The sequence below is a fragment of the Meles meles genome, chromosome 3 (genome assembly GCF_922984935.1).
Source record: "Meles meles chromosome 3, mMelMel3.1 paternal haplotype, whole genome shotgun sequence".
Lineage (NCBI taxonomy): Eukaryota > Metazoa > Chordata > Mammalia > Carnivora > Mustelidae > Meles > Meles meles.
The window spans coordinates 168,208,677-168,230,054 of record NC_060068.1 but is presented as its reverse complement, the minus strand read 5'-3'; the positions used below and the strand labels follow the sequence as shown (position 1 = coordinate 168,230,054).

The 21,378-nt window shown below is 34.5% G+C and overlaps 1 protein-coding gene and 1 pseudogene across 3 annotated transcripts in view; both read right to left on the bottom strand.

The window, feature by feature from the left end:
- Nucleotides 1–21,378, bottom strand: part of CDH18 (cadherin 18) — a 718,124-nt gene that overhangs the window by 648,920 nt on the left and 47,826 nt on the right. The gene's annotated exons all lie outside the window — the stretch shown is intronic.
- LOC123939311 lies at nt 5,033–5,792 on the bottom strand (annotated as a pseudogene).

Sequence of the window (21,378 nt, the reverse complement as noted above, 5' to 3'; positions counted from 1 at the left end):
TTATAAAATAAGGCCTATATAGTTTGAACATAAATATTTTATTCCTCTTCAATTAGATATAAATTCTTGGTTATTTCCACAAAAATAAACTATTCTACTAATAAGGTCAGATTAGGATTTTGCATTTTTATGGCTACTACCAAGAGTATGGCACAGTATCTGTCTGAGTCTGTCTACAGTTCAAAGATCAAGCTCAGAAAATTCTATCTAGGATGGAAAATTGAACCAACATATATATGATATATGTTGACATATATATATCATATATATGATATATGTGATATATGTATATATATCTCATATATGATATATATATATCTCATATATATATCTCATATATGACATATATATGAGATATATATGGATTCAGATAGCTTTCTTAGGAAAACAGGAAGATGGTAGAATTGACTGGACCTGTAAATCAACTATCTTTTCTTTTTTTTTTTTTAATTGGTGGGTAAAATAATGCTTTGCTCTGTAATTAAAATTATACATACCCCAATGTCTTATTTCCCTGTATGTTTTCAGATTTTTAACTGTGAGCTTATTTTCCATGGAACTCTATTCATGCAAATTCTTTGAGCATGCAGACTTCCTTCAAATATCTTGTATTTACTTTGAATTTATTATTTTTTCCATCAACCAGATTATCTGAATTCAGTATGAAGAACTGTTAAAGCTAAGTCATCATTATTAATTCTCAGGGAAAGGTTTTTCACCCATCTAGCTCTTCGTTTTGGAAAAAAAAAAATGTTTTTGGATCTAGCATGGGGTGAGAGGAAGTGACCTGATATTTAGTGCACGCTTACCTTGAAGTTATAGTCATTTGAAGTCCCAAACCTATTTAGAAGTTCTACAAAAGGCTTACTACCTAGAGCCAGTCCCAGAAATACATAAGAAATAAAGTTCAATTTCCTTAGGTTTCATTTTACAATGTCCTCAGGGCAAGTAGCTTGTTCTAGTGAAATGATGTTTACCTCTCTTCTTTCTTGCTTTTAAATTAGTTTTTGGTCTTGGGACTCTTTATTTTCTTGCTAACTTCTTAATGCAATTACAAAGTTGGTTTACTTTTGTTTATTTATTTTAAAAAAATTTATATGGTGTTTTTAATACTTTTCACCAGGAGGATGGCCATGTATATATTCCAGCCTTACGCTGGAAACATAGGTTAAGAGTACTTCTTTTAAATGTTTTTAAATCAAATTTTATTTTAAGAGATTATATAAAAGATTAAATATAATTTTTATGGAGTATTTACTTAGATTCAATTGTTATAAAGATTTTACAACATTGCTTCATCTATTCACAATACGGAGGTATGTTAAAGAAAATTCTTGACTTTATATCACTTTTCATCATATATATATATTAAAGATTTTATTAATTTATTTTCCAGGAAGAGAGAAATGGAGAGCACAAGCAGGGAGAGCTTCAGGCAGAGGGAGAAGCAGGTTCCCTGTTGAGCAAGGAGCCTGATGTGGTATTGGATCTCAGGACCCTGGGATCACGACCTAAGCTAAAGACAGATACATAACTGAGCCACCCAGGCATCCCTACCTATACATTTTTTAATCATCTTATAAAACTATGAATCTTTCCTTGCATGACCACAGTGTCCTTTCTATACCTCACAATATGAAATTAACTATTTGGCATCATCTAATATGTTCATTTTCAAATTTCCCCCCTTATCTCAAAAAAAAGACTTTTTGTAGCTTATTTGAAACAGAATCAATGTTCATATTTATATATACTATGTCTCTTACGTCCCTTTTAATTTAAAACAGCCTCCATCCTCTGTTTTTATTCCCCCTTGCTTGTTGAAGATAGAATATTTTTTTTGATAAAAATTTTAATATTTTTCCTCATGCACTTTTAAGAAACTTTAATCCTGCTTTTGTGGGTCTCCATACCTGTTCATATAGAAATCACCATGGAATACATTTTGCTAATCCAATGGAGATTTTTAAGTCCCTGTCTTGCCTGACCTCTCAACAGCAAAGGTGCATTTAGGTAGAGACTGGTCAACAATCACCCAGCAGAGGGTGATTTCATATTGAGTGAAAAGCACGAGGTGAGTATAAAGATCAGAAATCACAAAGCAGAAGGTACACTGAAAACAAAGAATAAAGTTTTCTCGCCTAACTACATTGCTTTGCAAACACACAACACCCCATAAAATAAATTGAAAATGCATATCTTATATGTCTGACCTTCTAAAAAAATCACCTTTTTAAATAGGGAGCTTTGTGTGAAATATACCATATGACATAAATGTGAGGCATTGGTAGTGGTTAATTTATTTGTACAATTTATAAAAGGCTTATGCACACAATACTGAGTTACTGATGATAACAGAAGTCACATTTTTTGAAAACTACTAATGGATTCACTCATATTGATGAATAATCCAACAGTGTAATAACTATTTCCTCCTTCCAATGTCTAAAATGTTAATGAATATATAGATGGTTACACAAGCATTGAATGAAAGAGATAGTGTTTAAACCTTGGCTGGATTGCAGCATGTCCTTATTACTTTTTGAGGACATTTAGCTTATAAAAACCTTTCTAGTTAGAAGAAAATACCAAAAATTCCTTGCAGTATAGAATAGATTTTTTTTTCTTGTTTGAAAAGGAACTAATTTCCAAAATACCTTTCTAATTTGGCCAGTGTTTCTTAAATGGTTACTGAAGAGAAAAGTTTTTCATCTTCTGGTATCAGCTCTGCATTCTGGCAGATACAATAAACTCGTTAGATTTGAGTAAACTAGCCTGGGAGCAGAATCACTCTTAAAGAGCATGGAGAGAATGCACAAGAATTTTTGTTTAGATGTGATTCTTCAGTAACATTAAGTTTAAATATCACAAAAAACTAAGTCCAAATCATTTAACTATTTCCAGACAAAGTTGTCTTCTGAATTGAACTAAGAGATAAGAACCTTGTTCTTCTTGTCTCTTTTTGTTGATGACTTTATGAACTCAATGTAAGCCTCATGTGTTCCATTCTTTCAATTACAGCTGCCTTTCTTCCTACTGATTTCTTCCCCAGTGAAAGGAAAATGTAATACAACAATGAACTTGTTCAAAATGTAACTGCCTTTACATCCTTTGAACCAAAAGTGATTTGAGGAATAAAGAGTTTTTGACATGTAATTTAAATCTATCCTCGATAAGTGATTTGACTAGGGAGAAATTGTTTTAGGAAAAATCAAGGTCAACGAAAATGGAAGCACATCAGAAATATTTGAAAGAAATGTTCTCCATTGTTTGTTCTATGTAAGTGTGACTTATTAAATGCATTTCTTACTTTTATTTTTAAAGCAAGTATATTTTATTTGAAATAAACAAAAATGCTTCTACAGCTCAGTGGGTCACTTGGAAACAAACATGCTTGACTGTATTACTGAGCCAAAATTAAACTGAAAGACAAACCCCCTTCTTTTTTGACATGTATCCACAGATAAGTAGGAAGACACTACCCATTTTTTGAAAACATGACCTTCCCTTAAGGCCTGGTCATAGAAGTATAAACAATATAAATGGATGCACCATTAGCAGTTGTCATATCATATCTATGTCACCCGTGTATTCTGAGATCACACATATACCTGCCAATATACCTGAGAAGAGTTGGTCCATCACAGTTACGTTTGAGTTCTTGGCAGGCAGGACTGAAGAAGAGTAATTTGGAACAAGTTGCACATCCTATTTTGAACATATCACCAATATTCCCTCAAATAACAGGTTATAGTAGAAAGATACTGCGTGGAATGTATCCTTTTCACTTTGGTTCATCTTTAGGTTTTGTTTGAGATTTACATAGTTGTTTTGATCCATTGCTTATAGTACAATCCCACCACAAAGTATTAAAGCACAAGATACCTATTATTCCTTCAACATCTGTGTTTTTCAAAATTTATAGTCTACTGCATTCCTAATACATCAGTAGTCCATTAGTAATAAAAAAATAATAATTAATGGGTAAAAATCATCTAAAAATGCAGACCGATGTCTACAACTATAATGCTACTAGATGGGAGGGAGACAACGAGGGAAGAGAAGAAATCACATTCACATGTGCAGGAACCGTGGTAGAAGACTCTGGGTTAAAATACAACTTCCCCAGAGAAGGTGGCTATAGCAGAATTTCCAGACAACTTCCTTTGCCCTCGCAAAGGGACCTGAAAAGCCCCATTTCAAACTTTTGGAAACAATAGCTATGACATGTTTACTTTTTTTTTTTTTTTTTTTTTTTTTTTGAGAGAGAGAGAGAGTGAAAGAAAAAGAGTGAGGGCACATGCTTAAGGAGAGGGGCAAAGGGAGAGGGAAAGAAAATGTTAAGCAGGCTCCACACTGCCCAGCACGGAGCCTGACACAAGGCTCCAACTCACAGCCCTGAGATCATGACCTGAGCTGAAATCAAGAGTTGGAGTCTAAACCACTGAGTCACCAAGGTGCCCCCAGTTATGAGATGTTATAATTGCTGATCAAAGTAGTTGGAGGGAGAAGGACGAATGTGTCTTCCATTCAGCTAGTTTATGGCATAGCCTTTTTAGTTGTTGGTGGATCAGCAAGAATCACAGAAGTACTAGAAGTACTTTGAAGGACAGGGGGAGAAAAATACTGAGCATATTACCTGTCTATATTAATAACAGGACTTCATGGCTAGGAAAATTATCTAGACAGGAAAATGACTCCAGGGCACATCGTTCTCTTCATCACTAAATGTGACAGAATTAAAACAAACAAAACAAACAAACAAAAGAACAACAACAAAACAAACACAAGTAGATACAGTAAAAATAGAAAATTGCAAAGCAAATAACACAAGAGAATCAAGATGTTGCTATATGTTCAATAATATTCCATGAGGGCTAGAAAACCTTTAACTAAGGCCCGAACAAAATATCACTCTCGTTTATAAATAAATCACTATCACATGACCACATATTGAATCCTTCCTTCCTACATACCGAAGAATCCTTACATTCAGCCTTTAAGCATTCTGCATTTTTTTGCCAATCTTGTTTCAGTCAGTTTTGGTGCAGGTAACTGGCAATGGCTGGCACAAAGCATTGAATGTGGTATCTGACATTGTGTGATAGTTGTCACTAATTGCTGTCTGATACTCATTTTCTGCACGTTCTATGTTTTTAATAAAGTCCTTGGCAGTTTGGGCTTCATTTGAAACAGTTACTGAATGCTGTGCCTCTTCATGACTAATCAACTGAACATTGCCATCTTCACACCAGTAAACCTGAATGTTGAGTATTCCAACAACCTGGACTGTAGGTGGTGTGGTGGTTCTTATCTCCAATGACCACTCCTGCAGCTTTTAGGCTGAAACTAGTGGCTTCTGATATATGCGACAATGTTCTTTTGCGATCTCCATTATTGGCATAAAAAGTACAAAAGTCATTGGAATAATGATCTTCCACCTAGACCTTGGAAACACATTGACAGGATTCTCTGTATCCCACCCATGTCCTCTGGCTGGCTGGCTGTCACTTGCTTCTTTCTCTAAGTGATCACAATTAAGGGAAATATTGATTCTTGGATCTAAAAATCTGCTATTACCCAGATCACTGTGTTCTGTAATTAAGACCTGATCTTCATACCCTTCTATCTTTCCAGGTATGAACTGGGCAAATGACTGTACTGCCCCTTCCTTGAGGAGACTGTTGTTATTAAGTAGCAGCCAGACATCCTTGAACACGTCATTAAATTCCCCGGGGGGGTGCATGGGTGATGAATTCAGCAGCTTTGTGTACCTTCATCACATGTGACATCGGATTCTCCAAACTGGCGGTATTGGGCTGCTCTCGAATTTCTTACTTTTAGAATGCCTGCTTACTCCTTGATTAAGAATGTTATCCTTGTTGTATAGTATGTGTCAACAGTTAATTATAGACACTTTTAACAAAATAGCTAATATTTGCTCCACTCTGAGGATAGAGAGATGAGTAAAAGATAGTGTCTGGCATGGCAGAATTTACTTAAATTCAAATAAACTTTATGGACAATGATGACTTAACATAAGGCTACTTGAATATTTACTAAATGCTTGAAGGACATAAGGATAAGTGAAAAATGTTAAGTTAAATATTTGCAGTGAAGGTTTTTTATTTGTGTAACAGATTTTTGGAAGAAAAATAATCTTGATTTTATTTGCTCCAATGGCTTTTATAAAACATCTATCTATTATTGTATTTGTGTTCGGTTTTCATCATTCTCATTCTCCTTAACCATAATTTTACTCATTCTCCTGAAATTTCCAGAATATATTTCGGGCCTACATTTGAAACATATTGTCTGTGTGTGTGTGGGGGGGGTGTCTGTGTTTGTGTGTGTCTGTGAGAGAGAGAGAGAGAGAAAGAGAAAGAAGTTGATTGATTGATTATTTCCATATATTTGACAACTGTATCCAGAGACAGGGGAAAAGCCTATTAAGAGCCCCTGAATAACAAAGGCAACATTTTGAGCAAAGCAGGCCCCAGTACAATTCCTTCAGGGAAGATAAACGTCTTGTAAGATACTATTTTCAGACAAAACTGCAATTAAACGGCACAACCATTTGTGCTATAGCATCTCCTATACTGTGAAAGGACTTGTCTGTTTCAAGAATTAGAATCAATATGTTATCTTAAAACTTATTTTAAAAAAATCAAATAAATAAGAGAATTTTCGAATATAGAAAAACTGAATTTTTATATCAAATGTTTTAAATACTTTAAAGTTATTTATGTTTAAATGCTTTTAATGTTTCTTAATCCAAAAAGTATCCTGTAATTGCCTTAAAAATATTATATAACCATACTTTAAAAAATAATGAGGGGCCCCACGGGTGGGTCAGTGGGTTAAGCCTCTGCCATCAGCTCAGGTCATGATCTCAGGGTCCTGGGATCAAAGCTCAGATGGGGCTCTCTGCTCAGCAGGGAGCCTGCTTCCCCCTCTCTCTCTACCTGCCTCTCTGCCTACTTGTGATCTCTCTCTCTCACTGTCAAATAAATAAATTTTTAAAAATCTGTAAGAAAGAATGAGATGGAACCATAGTGTCTTTTACTATTCTTAAAGAATGATGTTTTTTGCATTGTTGTATTATGAACCACATACACAAAGACAAAAATTTTTTAACAATCCCCATTGGTAATTCATGTTATTTGATTACTAGAAAATTAATATTATAATGAATACATTTCAAGAATACACTTCTAGTCAAAAACATCTGAACAGTGTTTAATGAGGGAAGACATTCTGCATTTCACCACTGAGTTTATACACAAAACACATGTTCTGTCCTCACACGGAAAGGAGAATACTAACAAAACATCTTACATTTTAAATTCACAACTCCTCGGGTCTTCGTGTAGTTTTGCTTTTATAGATTGGGATTCTGAATGTTTGGTATCATTGGTGCAGGAAAAGGACAGAGGCGAGAACTTTAGAACTAATTTTACTTAAAGATGCAAGAAAAATTGAGAGGGGGGTGCCTGGGTGGCTCAGTGGGTTAAGCCTCTGCCTTCGGCTAAGGTCATGATCTCAGGGTCCTGGGATCCAGCCCCATATCAGGCTCTCTGCTCGGCGGGGAGCCTGCTTCTCTCTCTCTCTGCCTGCCTCTCTGCCTACTTGTGATCTATCTCTCTCTCTGTCAAATAAATAAATAAATAATCTTAAAAAAAAAAAAAGAAAGAAAGAAAAATTGAGAGGTCTCTGTTCCACTTCAAATTACAATAAGCAAGAGAATGGATGAATAAATAAATAATAAATACATAATGAGTAAAAGAAGAAACAAATAAAAGAAGACTATCTTGACATTAACAAGAGCCACACCTGGTGGGTGGTAGACAATAGTTTCAGGCTGACCACAGCAGGAAACAGATGGGGCACCCAGAGTTGGGATCATTTGGGCAGAATGTATTTACAAAAGACTTTTTACAAAGAGTCATGTGTCTGTGTGACAAATAAGCTTTCACTGCTCTGAGGCCCAAGGGAATAATGTAGAGAAAGTCCCACAAGGAAGCGTGCTTTGAGTGGAGCTAGATAAATCAGTGGAGAACAGAACCACAAAGAAACAACCTCAAGTGGTGCTGGGTAGAAACACTGTGCTTTCTCCTTGGTATCTTCTGCCAGGGCACTGACTGACAGCCCAACAGAAACAGAGCAAGGGGATAGTCCATACAGGTCAGCATCATGAGCCAGGAAGCTGAGCTTATAAATGTGGGTTGTGGCTCTGGAAGAACCAACAACAAATACTTAGTTCAGGATCTAAAAGTGTATTTTGAATGGACAAATAAGGCATGAATAATAAATGACAAGTTCTCATTTCTTAAGGGTTTGTTACCAAATATTGTGGGGAAACTAGTCCTTTATCTCTCAAGGTAAATAAATGCTTTAGATGTTTTATTTGTTTTATTTTCATATAGGAAATCATGAAAAATATTTTAGTGGAATTAAAATGCTATTAACATTGAAGCATTTTTTAGGATTATAAATAAATGTAATATTTATAAATTTAGGGATATATGTATATACACACACATATATATTTGATTTTCTTAAAGTTTCTAAGCTAATCTCATATTAGTTTCTATTTCTTTTGACTAACTGGCAAGATCCTTCACCTGTTGTTTTAAGATAATACGAACACTAAAACTGCTCCACAAAACAAGGAAGCTTATCATGGCAGTGCTAATTAGAAATAATATTTTTTTTAAATGTCAAACAATAAACAATGTGATTTCCAACATTAAAAATCAACGAAGGGGTCCCTGGTGGCTCAGATGGTTAAGCAATCAAGTCTTGATTTTAGCTCAGGTGATGATCTCAAGGTTGTGAGATGAGCCCCATGGCTGGCTCCCCCCTCTTTGAGGAGTTTACTTCTCTCCCTCCTTCTCTCTGCCCCTCCCCCCCACTTACGCGTGCGCTCTCTCTCTCAAATAAATAAATCTTTTTAAAAAATCAGTAAGTTATGATATAAGGAATTTGAGAAACAAAACAGAGGATCATAGGGGAGGGGAGGGAAAAATGAAAAAATCTGAAACCAGAAGGAGACAAACCATAAGAGGCTCTTAATCTCAGGAAACAACGTGAGGATTGATGGAGGGGAGGGAGGTGGGAGGGATGTGATGCCTGGTGATGGACAGTAGGGAGGGTATGTGCTATGGTGAGTGCTGTGAATTGTGTAAGCTGATGAGTCACAGACCTGTACCCCTGAAACAAACAATACATTATATGTTAATAAAAAATCAATAAATTATTTTGCACATGTGTAAAATTTGTAGGAGGGGCACCTGGGTAGCTCATTCGGTTAAGCAGCTGTATTTGACTCAGGTCAAGACCCCAGGGTCCTGGGATGGAGCACTGCATTGGGCTCCCTGCTGGGTGAGGAGCCTGCTTCTCCCTCTCCCTCTCTCTGCTGCTTCCCCTACTTATATTCTCTCTGTCAAATAAATAAATAAATCTTTTAAAAAATAAAAATAAATAAAGTTTGTAGCAATTTGTTTTTGCTGAGTCTGTCAATATTGGTCCAACGTGCCAAAGTACAGCACACTTTAATATATAGCTAATTATAATCATAACAAAGCTTAAGGTAAACTAATCAAGGAAGTAAATGAAAACTGTAAATTAATGGAAAATGGAAAAATTAATTATTACAAATGATACAAAATTATCAAGTCTATGAAATTACACCATCAAATAAATCATATCTATTTGTGAGAGGTGGATATCATTGGATGAATTTAATGTGCATGATCAAATACCTACAGATGATTTTCTAAGATACAGCATCTAATCTGAAGTGATAGAGTATATAAAATGAAATGATATTATAAAATAGAATTACTAAACCGGTATATGTGTGGCATATGGTATATAACCATACTTTGGTTTTGAAAAGCATATTCTGGACTACTTTTAAATGGCACAAATATTAAATAAAATGAAGAATTGCACTGTACTTTTTAACTTTTCTTAGTAGAGGGAGGTATTCTTAAAATATCTACAAGAGATTCTCAAGCCAAAGAGAGAACATTAATTTGAGTTATAGCCTGGGGAGTGCAACAAAGTTTTTCAACAAAGTTTGTTCCATTCAAAGTCAAGGAAGTAGTTTCTTGAGTAGCAATAATAACAATAATGACTGTTCTTCACATCTTACCTCACAGGTCAATTCTTCAATTGTAAAAACAGAAAGGTTTTCTAAGTGTCACTCTAAATTACTCAGAATATTTTAATTAATTGAGCTTCTGATCCTTTTCAAACTTTGTTTAGCCTCATGCATTTTATCTATTCTAAAGGCAATCCTCCGTTATTAAATGTTATACAAGTCAATTAAATAACAGATTCAGTAATGTTGGCAAAATATCTAGTTTCAGATTTATTAATTTTTAATTAAAGAAGAAAAATACATAATGAAGGAAATGAGAATGGCCAGTATATTCTACACCCCAAAGAACTAAAGAGCATATTTCTTACACTCTGCTGCTTATATCCCACAGTTTGATATCTTGAGTATTAAACAATGAACATTTTTTTATCTTTTTTTTAAAGATTTTATTTATTTATTTGACAGAGGGAGTGAGAGCACAAGTAGCTATGGCAACAGGCAGGGACAGGGAGAAGCAGGCTCCCTGCTGAGCAGAGAGCCTGAACATGTGGCTCCATCCCAGAACCCTGGGATCATGACCTGAGCCAAAGGCAGACACTTAACCGACTGAGCCACCCAGGCACCCTGATAATTAACATTTTTTAAAATACATTATTTTAGTGTTATATTTCAATCAAATTTTGCTTATATATTTATTTATTTCTCTTTAAAATCAACTATATCTTGGTCAAATTAAACTATTAAAGTAAACTACATGTAAAAGAAATGAATTACTATAAATGTACAAAATTATATTTTAATAGCATGTTAACAATTTGGTGGAAAATATGATCAAGCATGCAGTTAAAATAGCTTGACTTGATAAGGAAACAAATCCAGGAACATTCATACTTATTTGAACATTTTGATTCGATTTTCAGGAGAACTGAAATATTTAATAACAATTGCTTATTACCACACCACGACCACTAGATTATTACACATGCTTTCACCTAAGGCCAATTAAGTATGCTACAAACTTTTATACCAATAACATTGTATAAATTTCTGCTTGCTGAGCTTAGACACTAAGCCATTTCAGATTTTTATTAGTGGCAAGAAAGGCTGCATTTGCAGGACATACTTCTCAACACTTGCTTTTTTTTCTATTCTGTTATACTGTTCTTTTTTTGCTTCCTCTTGTGATTTTCCATTATTCCCTTAAAAAATCAGTTTTGTACTCTACAGGTTGCAATTTCGAAATGTCTTTGAGATTATGTTTCTAGAGAGTCCTGGGATCCATTTAGTTTAAACGACAGAATTTTAAGTGTCACTGACATATGAGACCACAGTGGTTTTCTTGGGAACTCACTCATTTGGTTAACTTTTTTGTTAGTCACTCATTTGCTAAACTTGCCACTTCTTTCTAAAAGAAATATAGGGGAGGCAGGGAATGAGAAGGAAGAGCAGAATGCTATCATGTTAAAAATAGAATATAGAGCGAGAGTATCAATGATTTTCTTGAAGAAATATTCCCTATCTGATGGAAGTACAAGCCACAAACACCGGGAACACTCACAAATTCTCCAATAAACAAATGTGCAAGTGTCTAATATGTATATTTTCCTAGAAAGTAGAAAATTATTAAATTTTCTAAAACCCCCATGGTTGCTGCCTTCATGAAGTTTATCACCTAAGGCAAGTGACAGACACTTGTATATAGTAAGTAGACAAATAACGTATAAAACAAGAAGCTGTGATAATTCCTCTAAACTAAAATCATGGGGTGTTATGAGCATATACATCAAGGAACCTACCAAGCAAGTTTCAGAAGTAATTTTCCTAGGCGGTGATATTGGCGCAAAGTTCTGATAAAACTATTAGAATTAGGTAAATGAAGGCCTACAGGAAGCAGTCTATGCAGAGGGCCTGGATGTGCAAAGAAGGTAGCTGGGAATTTGGAAGCCCTAGAAGAGTTTCCAGCAGGAAGGTGACATGGTCAGATTTATATTTTGAAATCTCACTGATGAGATGTAGATCAGATTACTGGGGACAAGAAAAAAGTGATTGTAGGTTGAACAAAAACGGTAGATTATTACAAAAAAAAACTGTAATCACAGCTTGGGAATCTATATAAAGACATTATTTCTGGGCTTCTAGTGCTTAAAGTAGGTAATCAGTTAAAAATACTACACATTTTCCTCACTAGAGGTATGGGGTTATATATACAGACCTAATTTAAGAATATTTCCATCCATTTTGAATAGTTTGAATTTAGAGAAAATAGTTTTGTTTAAGGAGATTAACTTAGGTAGTAGTGGCTAAAACTTTTGGGAACAGAACTGAAATGGAGAATTATGGCTAAGAACATGACTCAGGCAGAAATAACCCATGATGTGGAGAAATTAAATTTAATACATTCGAAGGTCTAAATCAAAATATAGCATATGGGAAAATGATTTTAAAATAGTAAAGAAAAACAATCCATTTTTGAACACTTTTTGTATAGAATACTTCAAACTGTATGCAAAAAGAAAAGAGACTGTAATGAACTCCCTGGACCCACCACTCGGCTTTAATAACATTCAAACATTATTGTCTCTACACAACACAGGCTCCTGGGTAAGTTTGAGGCAAATGCAAGCAGCATATTAATTTATATGTGAATATTTCAGTGTGTCTCTAAATTACAAGAATCCTCCTTTTCCAACACAGCTAGCATAGAAGCAGAACCCCTCAAACACACACACACACAAACCAGGAATTCCTTGTTGTAATATCACATGTCCAGTTGTGTTCATGTTATTTCTCTAACTAAAACATAAATGTTCCTTTTCTTTGCTAGTCTCTTTCTTAGTTTGAATTGGAACCCTAAACTTCCATATTCTATTCTAGATGCTTCCAGGGACTTTTACTTCAAGTTTAATTATTTTAACAGAATATGTTTTAGTGTTGAAAATACTTGCTTAACTTCCCAAGGAACTCATAGCATTCTGTCATTATGTAGTTTCACATCATATTTTTGTTGAGCTCAGGAAATTTTCTGGGATTATACTTTTAGTATTCCATTTATTTGGTTTTCTTCTTCAGAGGGGTCTATTACATGTATTCTGTTTTATCTTTTATTTATTTATTTATTATTTTATTTTATTTTTTTAAGTGGTCTCCACACCCAATGCAGGGCTTGAACTCACAATACTGAGATCAAGACCTAAGGTCTAGAGTGGGATGCTCTACTGACTAAGCCACCCATGTGTCCCCATTGTAATTCTTAACGAAGTTCATTCACTTCTGTTTCCATATTTTTCTTTTCCCCCATCACTTCTTTCTGATCTTTTATAAACTTGATTTACGTTGTTGGCTTATATTTCTGTCATTTCCTTCATTTCTCTTATTTCAAAATATTAGGCTGCATTTTTCATTTGCTTTGCTAACATAAATTTCCAACACGCTTTCTGCATTTGTAGGAGGCTAATCTCTTTTTTCTCCCTCTTCTCCTTCTCCTCCTCTTCCTCCTCCTCCTTCTTATTCTTCTGTAGCTTTTAAAGGACACAAAACACTTTCTTCATTTGTAGGAGGCTAATCTCCTCTTTATTCTCCCTCTTCTCCCTCTTCTTCTTCCTCTCCTTCACCTTCTCCTTCTCCCTCCTCTTCCCTTTCCCTTTCCCTTTCCCCTTCTTCTTCTTCTTCTCCTTCTCCTTCTCCTTCTCCTTCTTCTTCTTCTTCTTTTCTTCTTTCTTCTTCTTCTGTAGCTTCTGGAGGACAAAGCCACAATCTTTCACTGGTTTAGTATGAAGTGAGTTGAATTTTCATGCACTTCAAAGAGAAAAGAATGGACTGATATCACTTTTCTAGTGTCATTTTCCTAAGGCTCCCTTTCTTCTCTTTTCGTGCAGATTAAAACAGCAGGATTCAACGACTGGAGATCTCTGCCCTTTCATCTGAACGCCTCTAATCTTTGCTCATTATCCAGTGCAGCTCTTGGGGATATTCTACTCCTCAGGATGACTTGGGAGAGCACTATGGTTTGTTAGTCTCCAAGATTCATAATCACAAACAGCTGCACTACTTGAGCACTAGATCTTCCTTTATGTCACTGTGCTCCTTTGGAGTTAGAAACCTCAAATGCCACCAACCTCCACAACCACTAGTTTCAGATGCTGTGTTAGGATTGCCTTTTGAGTCTTCTAGTATGTACACGATGATGATTTCTGGTGCTCTGCCTCTCAAACTATCCTATGATTTTCTTCCATATTTTTTGATAATGGTTGTGTTTTGAAGCTATTGGTGTTTATCCCAAACCATTTATTTATATTTGGGGGTGCATGAGAATGAAAATATGAAAATGGGTCACTTAGTTTTGGCATAGGAGTTGTTTTACTTGATTCTGCTATTCTACCTGCTAATTTTTTTTTAATAATTGAAATTCTAATAGATTAACAATATCTACCACTATCAATGTTGCCTCCCCAGAATAACTTATTAAAAGGGTGTTTTAATTTTAAATTAAGTGCAATGCAATAGCTCATTTAAGTAAGGCTCCGCCGCTAGTCTTCTTTTAGTAAAAAATCATACACAAGTCCTTTATTCTCAGTCCAAGATGCCTTCAATTCAATGTAATATTCATTATTGAGCAACTACTATATTGCCAAACTCCTCTTGGGTGGAATAAAAGTTAACATATCAACAATTTTTACTGAAAGAATTGAGAGAAATGAAACACTATGCAACCAATACAAAAATATAAAATATTATTTCTTAACTTAAAATATGTCAACTCTGTTTTTCTAAGGAAAAACAAAATCTATACCAAAAACTCTATAATGAATGATCTCATTTCTACAGTAACAACAAATATATGGATGAAAATAAAGATGACTATTTGCCAAAATAGTAGATAATAATTTCTAAATTATGGGATTAGACTTTTTTATACTTTATCATGTTTTTATAACATTTTGTAATTTTTGTTGGCATTTTTTTAGCTTTTTTTGTTTGTTTTGCAATGAACCAGCATTACATTTAAGATTAAAATTAGGCTCTATTTTTACAGAGTAGGAACATTGAAAAATCAGTGAAAAGTCCTTTTGTGTATCTAACAAACTATGTAGGATTGAATGTGTGACCAAGTTAACATAGGCAGTGTATACAAAATAAGTAAGTATCAAAAAAAAAAAAAAAAAAGGATATGTAGGAATGGATTATTTTCCTACGGATACATTTCAGTACTATTGTGAGAAAGAAGGAGAAGAGGAGGAAAATGAGGGGGAAAGAAGACAACATAAGTCACTTGTTCAAGCTCAAGTTCTATAATCTCTCTCTCTCTCTCTCTGTATCTCTCTCTTTCCCTCCTGCTCTCTCTCTGGTCAGCCACCTACCTAATGCAGGATCTATCTCAAAGTCTTCTGATGAACATAGAAGAGTCACAGTATTCATGGAGCATAACACACATTTCTTAATGACTCCATGAAGATAATCCTACCTGCCATCTTCACTAGACTATGCTAAAACAGAACAACTATCTAAATCTGAGTTCCAGGGGCGCCTGGGTGGCTCAGTGGGTTAAAGCCTCTGCCTTAGGCTCAGGTCATGATCCCAGGGTCCTGGGATCGAGCCCCACTTTGGGCTCTCTACTCCGCAGGGAGCCTGCTTCCTCCTCTCTCTCTGCCTGCCTCTCTGCCTAGTTGTGATTTCTCTCTGTCAAATTAATAAAATATTAAAAATAAATAAATAAATAAATAAATCTGAGTTTGGGAATTTATCTGTCTGCTACATAATTAAGAATGTTATCTTCAAAATCACTTTCAGATACCTGGTTGCATTTTTCTTGTATTTAATTAAAAAAGAATTCCAATAGTGGCATAAGCTGTGAATCAATGATTTATTTTTCATTGAGCTAATTATTTTGCCTTAATAAGACTTGCTTCTAGGTAGTGCATGGAAAGAATATATGTTTGGTTTCCACAACATTTTCATGGATTAAATCATTTTCTCAAAGTTACTTTTCTTACTCTCCCATAGGGTTACAATATAACTGTGAATTTGCACCCTCGAGTCTTTCAGTAAATTCTGCACGAATTCTTCACCTCTAACTTAAAGGGACTAGGGCAAAATACTGAGTTAAAGGTGTTGGAAGATATTTAAATATAGTTTATGCTTCATATAAATTTAGAAGATAGATTTGGCTAACTTGCTTTATGTGGTTATTTTAATTCAGAGACTAAAATGGTGATTTGAAAATTTCTTCAGTTGAAGAACTGATACTTAAATTTACTAAAATTTTTACTAAACATTACCGTCTTATTTTTTTTGGAAACAAATGTACATTTCAGCCTAAGAAGGGAGGGCAAGTTAATTTCCAAAGTGTTTGCAGTGTCCTAAGAAAATATCAGTTTATATTAAAAACCAAAATAAATATTGTATTTTCTCTGCTAGCATAATAAGAATCATTCCAAGTAATTACTTTTATAATAAACTTATTTTGATATTTCAGTTTTTGAATTTTTGATTTCTCTCCATTTCTTATTTTAATGAATAACACACTTTGAACTTAAAAAAAAAAAACCTCATGTGATGGACCTATTAATACGGTCATTGTATTTCTACTAGTGCTGCCCTGTGAAGGAAAATTGTTTTGATATTAACAAAATTCTGAAACTGATATAAATGTATTTTAATATTTTTAAGCAAACACAATTTTAGAGCAAAATGAACTCAAATTATTTGGACTTGTGAGAAGCATCAAATAATTTGAGTTCATTTTGCTCTAAAATTGTGTTTGCTTAAAAATATTAAAATACATTTATATCAGTTTCAGAATTTTGTTAATATCAAAACAATTTTCCTTCACAGGGCAGCACTAGTAGAAATACAATGACCGTATTAATAGGTCAAGGAAAACATTTATAAAGCACATCTGCTATGACCACAGAACTATTAGCCCAGTATCTGAGTAACAGACTGCTGGGAAAGAGAGGAAAACCAGGCAATTGTGTTTGTATCTTGAGGTCATCATCCAATTTGTTTCTATATAAATTCAATTTAGAGCAAATTATTAACTTGAAAATATAAGCACCTAGCATTCCATGTAGAAGACTGTCAATTTCTATAGCTAGTTTTTCTTTTTCTTCTCACCAGTTGTGATGATTAATTTTATATTTCAACTTAACTGGGCTCTGAGGTGTCCAGATATTTCATCAAATGTTTCTCTAGGTATATCTGTGAGCATGTTTTTGGATGAAATCAACATTTAAATGGGTAGACTGGGTAAAGTAGATTGGCTTGCTCAATATGTGTGACTTTCATCCAGTCAGCTGAAACTTGAATAGAAAAAATGGCTGACCTTCCCCCAAATAGAGGGGAACTCTTTCTGCCTGGTTGATCAGCTGTGGCACTGCCTTTTATTTATTTATTTTTTTAAGACTTCTTTAAAGAAGTTTTAGTTTCAGAGCAGAATTGACAAGAAAATATATTTCTGCATTTCTTTTCATTCACATACATAGTTTCCCATATTATTAATATCTCCAACTAGATGGTACATTTGATACAAATGATGAACCTACATTGATACATCATAATAACCAAAGATTATAGTTTATATTACAGTTGACTCTTGGTGTTGCACGTTCAGTGAGTTGGACAAATCCATAATGATGTGTATCTATACTTACAGCATTATACAGAGTATTCTTACTGTCCTAAAGATCTTACAGGTTCTACCTAATTATTTTGACTTGCCTCCTTACAACCCTTGGCCACCACTGACCTATTTACTGCTTCCATAGTTTTGCCTTATTCATAATATCATATAGTTGGTACCATGCAGAATAACACATTTTTGTTTGACTTCTTTTTTGTTTTATTTTATTTATTTACTTGACAGAGAGAGAGAGACAGTGAGAGAGGGGACACAAGCAGGGGAAGCAGGAGAAGGAGAAGCAGGCTTCCTGCTGAGGAGGGTGCCCAATGGAGAGCTGGATCCCAGGACCCTGGGATCAAGACGTGAGCCAAAGGCAGACGCTTAACGACTGAGCCACCCAGGTGTCCCTAGTTTGATTTCTTTCACTTAGTAATAATGCATTTAAGGTTCCTCCGTTTCTTTTCATGGTTTGGTAGTTCTACTTCAGTATTCATTTGGAATTATAGGTCTTTTGACTCTTCAAGTAAACTTTAGAAATCAGTTTGTTGATACCCACAAAATAGCTTACTAGGACTGGCAGTAAGGGTGCATTTAATTTGTGGATTAATTTGAGAAGAATTGGTATCTTGACAATACTGAGTATTCCTATCTATGAACATGGAACACCTCTCCATTTATTTAGTTCTTTGTTTTGTTCATCAGAGTTTTGTAGTTTTCCTCACATAAACTTGGATATATTTTCCTAGATTTATACCTAAACATTTCATTTTGGGGGGACAACAATATAAATGATACTGTTTTTTGTTTTTTCTTTTAATTTCCAAACCACTTGGTCATGGTATATAGGGAAACAATTGACTTTTAAATATTAAGATTGTATCCTGCTTCTTATTATAATTTCATGTTAGTTCTAGGATATTTTATGGTCAGTTCTTTTGGATTTTCTATGTGGATGATCATGTCATCTAGGAACAAAGACAGATTCATTTCTTCCTCCCTAGTCTACATGCTTTTATTTCCCTTTCTTGTCTTATTGCATTATCTCAAGATTGTAGTACAAGCTTAAAAAGGAGTGATGAGAGGAGGCATACCTGTTTTTCATCAAGCACAATATTACCTGCAGGGTTTCTATAGTTATTCCTTATCAAGGGGAGGTAGTTCCCTTTTATTTGTAGTTTATGAAGAGTTTTCATCACAAATGGGTCCTAGATTTTCTCAAATACTTTTTTTTTTTTTTTTTGGCATCTATTTTATGACCATGTGATTTTTCTTTTTTAACCTGTTGTTTTGATGGATAATATTAATCAATTTTCAAATGTTGAACCAGCCTGGGATAAATCCCACTGAGTAATGGTGGATAATTCTTTTTATACATTGCCATATATGCATCATTAATATTTTGCTGAGAATTTTTGCATGTAAGTGAATGAGAGATATTGATCTATAACTCCTTTTCTTGTAGTGTTTTGTCCAATTTTGGTATTAGGGCAATTTTGGCTTCTTAAAATGAGTTAAAAAGTATTCCCTCTGTTTCTACCTTTTAAAAGAGAGTATAGAAAGTTGGCATAATATCTTCTTAAGTATTTGGTAGAATTCACCAGTGAACCCTCTGGGCCTAGTGCTTTCTGTTTTGAAAGGTTATTAATTTTTTACTCAATTTCTTTAATAGATATAGGCCTATTCAGATTGCCTAATTTTTCTTGTGGGAATTTTAACAGATTGGGTCCTTCAAAGAATTAGTCAGTTTCATCTATGTTATGAACTGCAGCAACAGATATTTTAATTTGTGCATGTCAGATAAGTCTTTTTTTCTCCTTTACTTTTGAATGATAGTTTTGCAGTGTACATAAGTCTATGCTGGTGGAGGTTTTGTTTTGTTTTGTTTTGTTTTCTCCTAGCACTTTCAGTATAATCCATTGTTTTTACTTAGATGGCTTCTGAGGAGAAATTAGATCTAATTCTTTTCTTTCTTCTCTAGGTAAAGTGTTTTTTTTCCCCTCTGGCTTTCTTCACAATTTTTTTCTTTACCTTTGATTTTCTACAGTTTGTAGAAGAGTAATTTGGGGGTATTTATTTTAGTTGGTATTCTCTGAGTTTCCTGAATCTATGGTTTGGCATCTGACATTAAACCTGGGAAATTTTTATTCTTTATTGTTTTAAATATCCCTCTGTTCCTTTCGCTCTTTCTTTTCCTTCTGGTCAGAAAGCAACATTGTTTGTATGCTACACCTTCTGTAGTCCTCCCACAGTGCTTGGATATTCTGGTTTTGTTTCTTTGTTTTGTTTTCAGTGTTTGTTCTCTTTGCTTTTTGGTTTTTGAGGAGCCTATTCTGTTCTTTTGCTCAGGGATTCTTTCTTCAGCCATATACAATCTGCAAATAAGCTTATCAGGTGCATTCCTCATTTATGTTACAGTGTTTTTAATCTCTAGCATTTCTTCTCAGTTATTTCTTTGGATCTCCATGTCTCTGCAGACATCCAACCATCTCTTGTTGCATGTTCTCTACTTTATCCATTAGAGCCTTTAGGATATTAATCATAGTGGTTTTAAATTTTTGGTCTGATAATTCCAACATCCCTAATTTATAGTTCTCACTTTTGCTCTGAGTCCTCAATTTAGTTTCAGTTTTTGCCTTTTGGTACTCCCTTTTATTTATATTCTTGATTGCAGGGCATGATGACCTGGTAAAATGTTCTCCTCATGAATAGGCCTTTAGTAATGGGATGTTAAAATGTGAGGAAAGTTTTCTACAGTCATGTGATTCAGTCTCTGTTTTTCAGTTAAAACTTGCCTCTGTAGTACAAACTTCACAAATATTTCTTAGTTTTGTTTGTTTGTTTGTTTTCTTTTGCTCCCCCTTAGGTGGAACAGGATGACTAGAGCCAGCAAGAATTGGGTATTTTCTTTCCCAGATCAGTTTTTCCCCCAGCAAATTAGGCCCTTGTTGTTGTTTTTTGTTTGTTTGGTTCAAGTTTTTATTTAAACTCTAGTTAATGTATAGTGTAATACTGGTTTCAGGAATAGAATTTAGTGATTCATTAATTACATATAACACACAGTGCTCATCACAATGAGGGCCCTCCTTAATACCCATCACCCATTTAGACCATCCTCCACCCACCTCCCCTCCAAGAACCCTCAGTGTGTTCTCTACAGTTAAGAGTCTCTTATGGTTTGCTGCCCTTTCTTTCTTCCCCCCCTTCCCTTATATTCATCCGTTTTGTTTCTTAAATTCCACATATGAGTGAAATCATGTGGTATTTTTCTTTCTCTCACTGACTTGTTCTGCTTAGCATAATACATGCTGGCTGCAGTCATGTCATTGCAAATAATAAGATTTCATTCTTTTCTATGGCTAAAAAGTTTTATCCATTCAGTAGTCAATAGGCATTTGGGCTCTTTCCATTACTTAGCTATCATTGATAATGCTGCTACAAACATCAGGGTGCATGTATCCCTTCGAATCAGTATTTTTGTATCCTTTGGGTAAATACCTACTAGTGAAATTGCTGGATCATGGGGTAGTTCTATTTTTTACTTATTGAGGAATCTCCATGCTGTTTTCCAGAGTGGGTACACCAGTTTGCATTCCCACCAACTGTAAGAGAGTTCCCCTTTCTCTACATTTCCCCTAAGGTCTATTATTTCTTG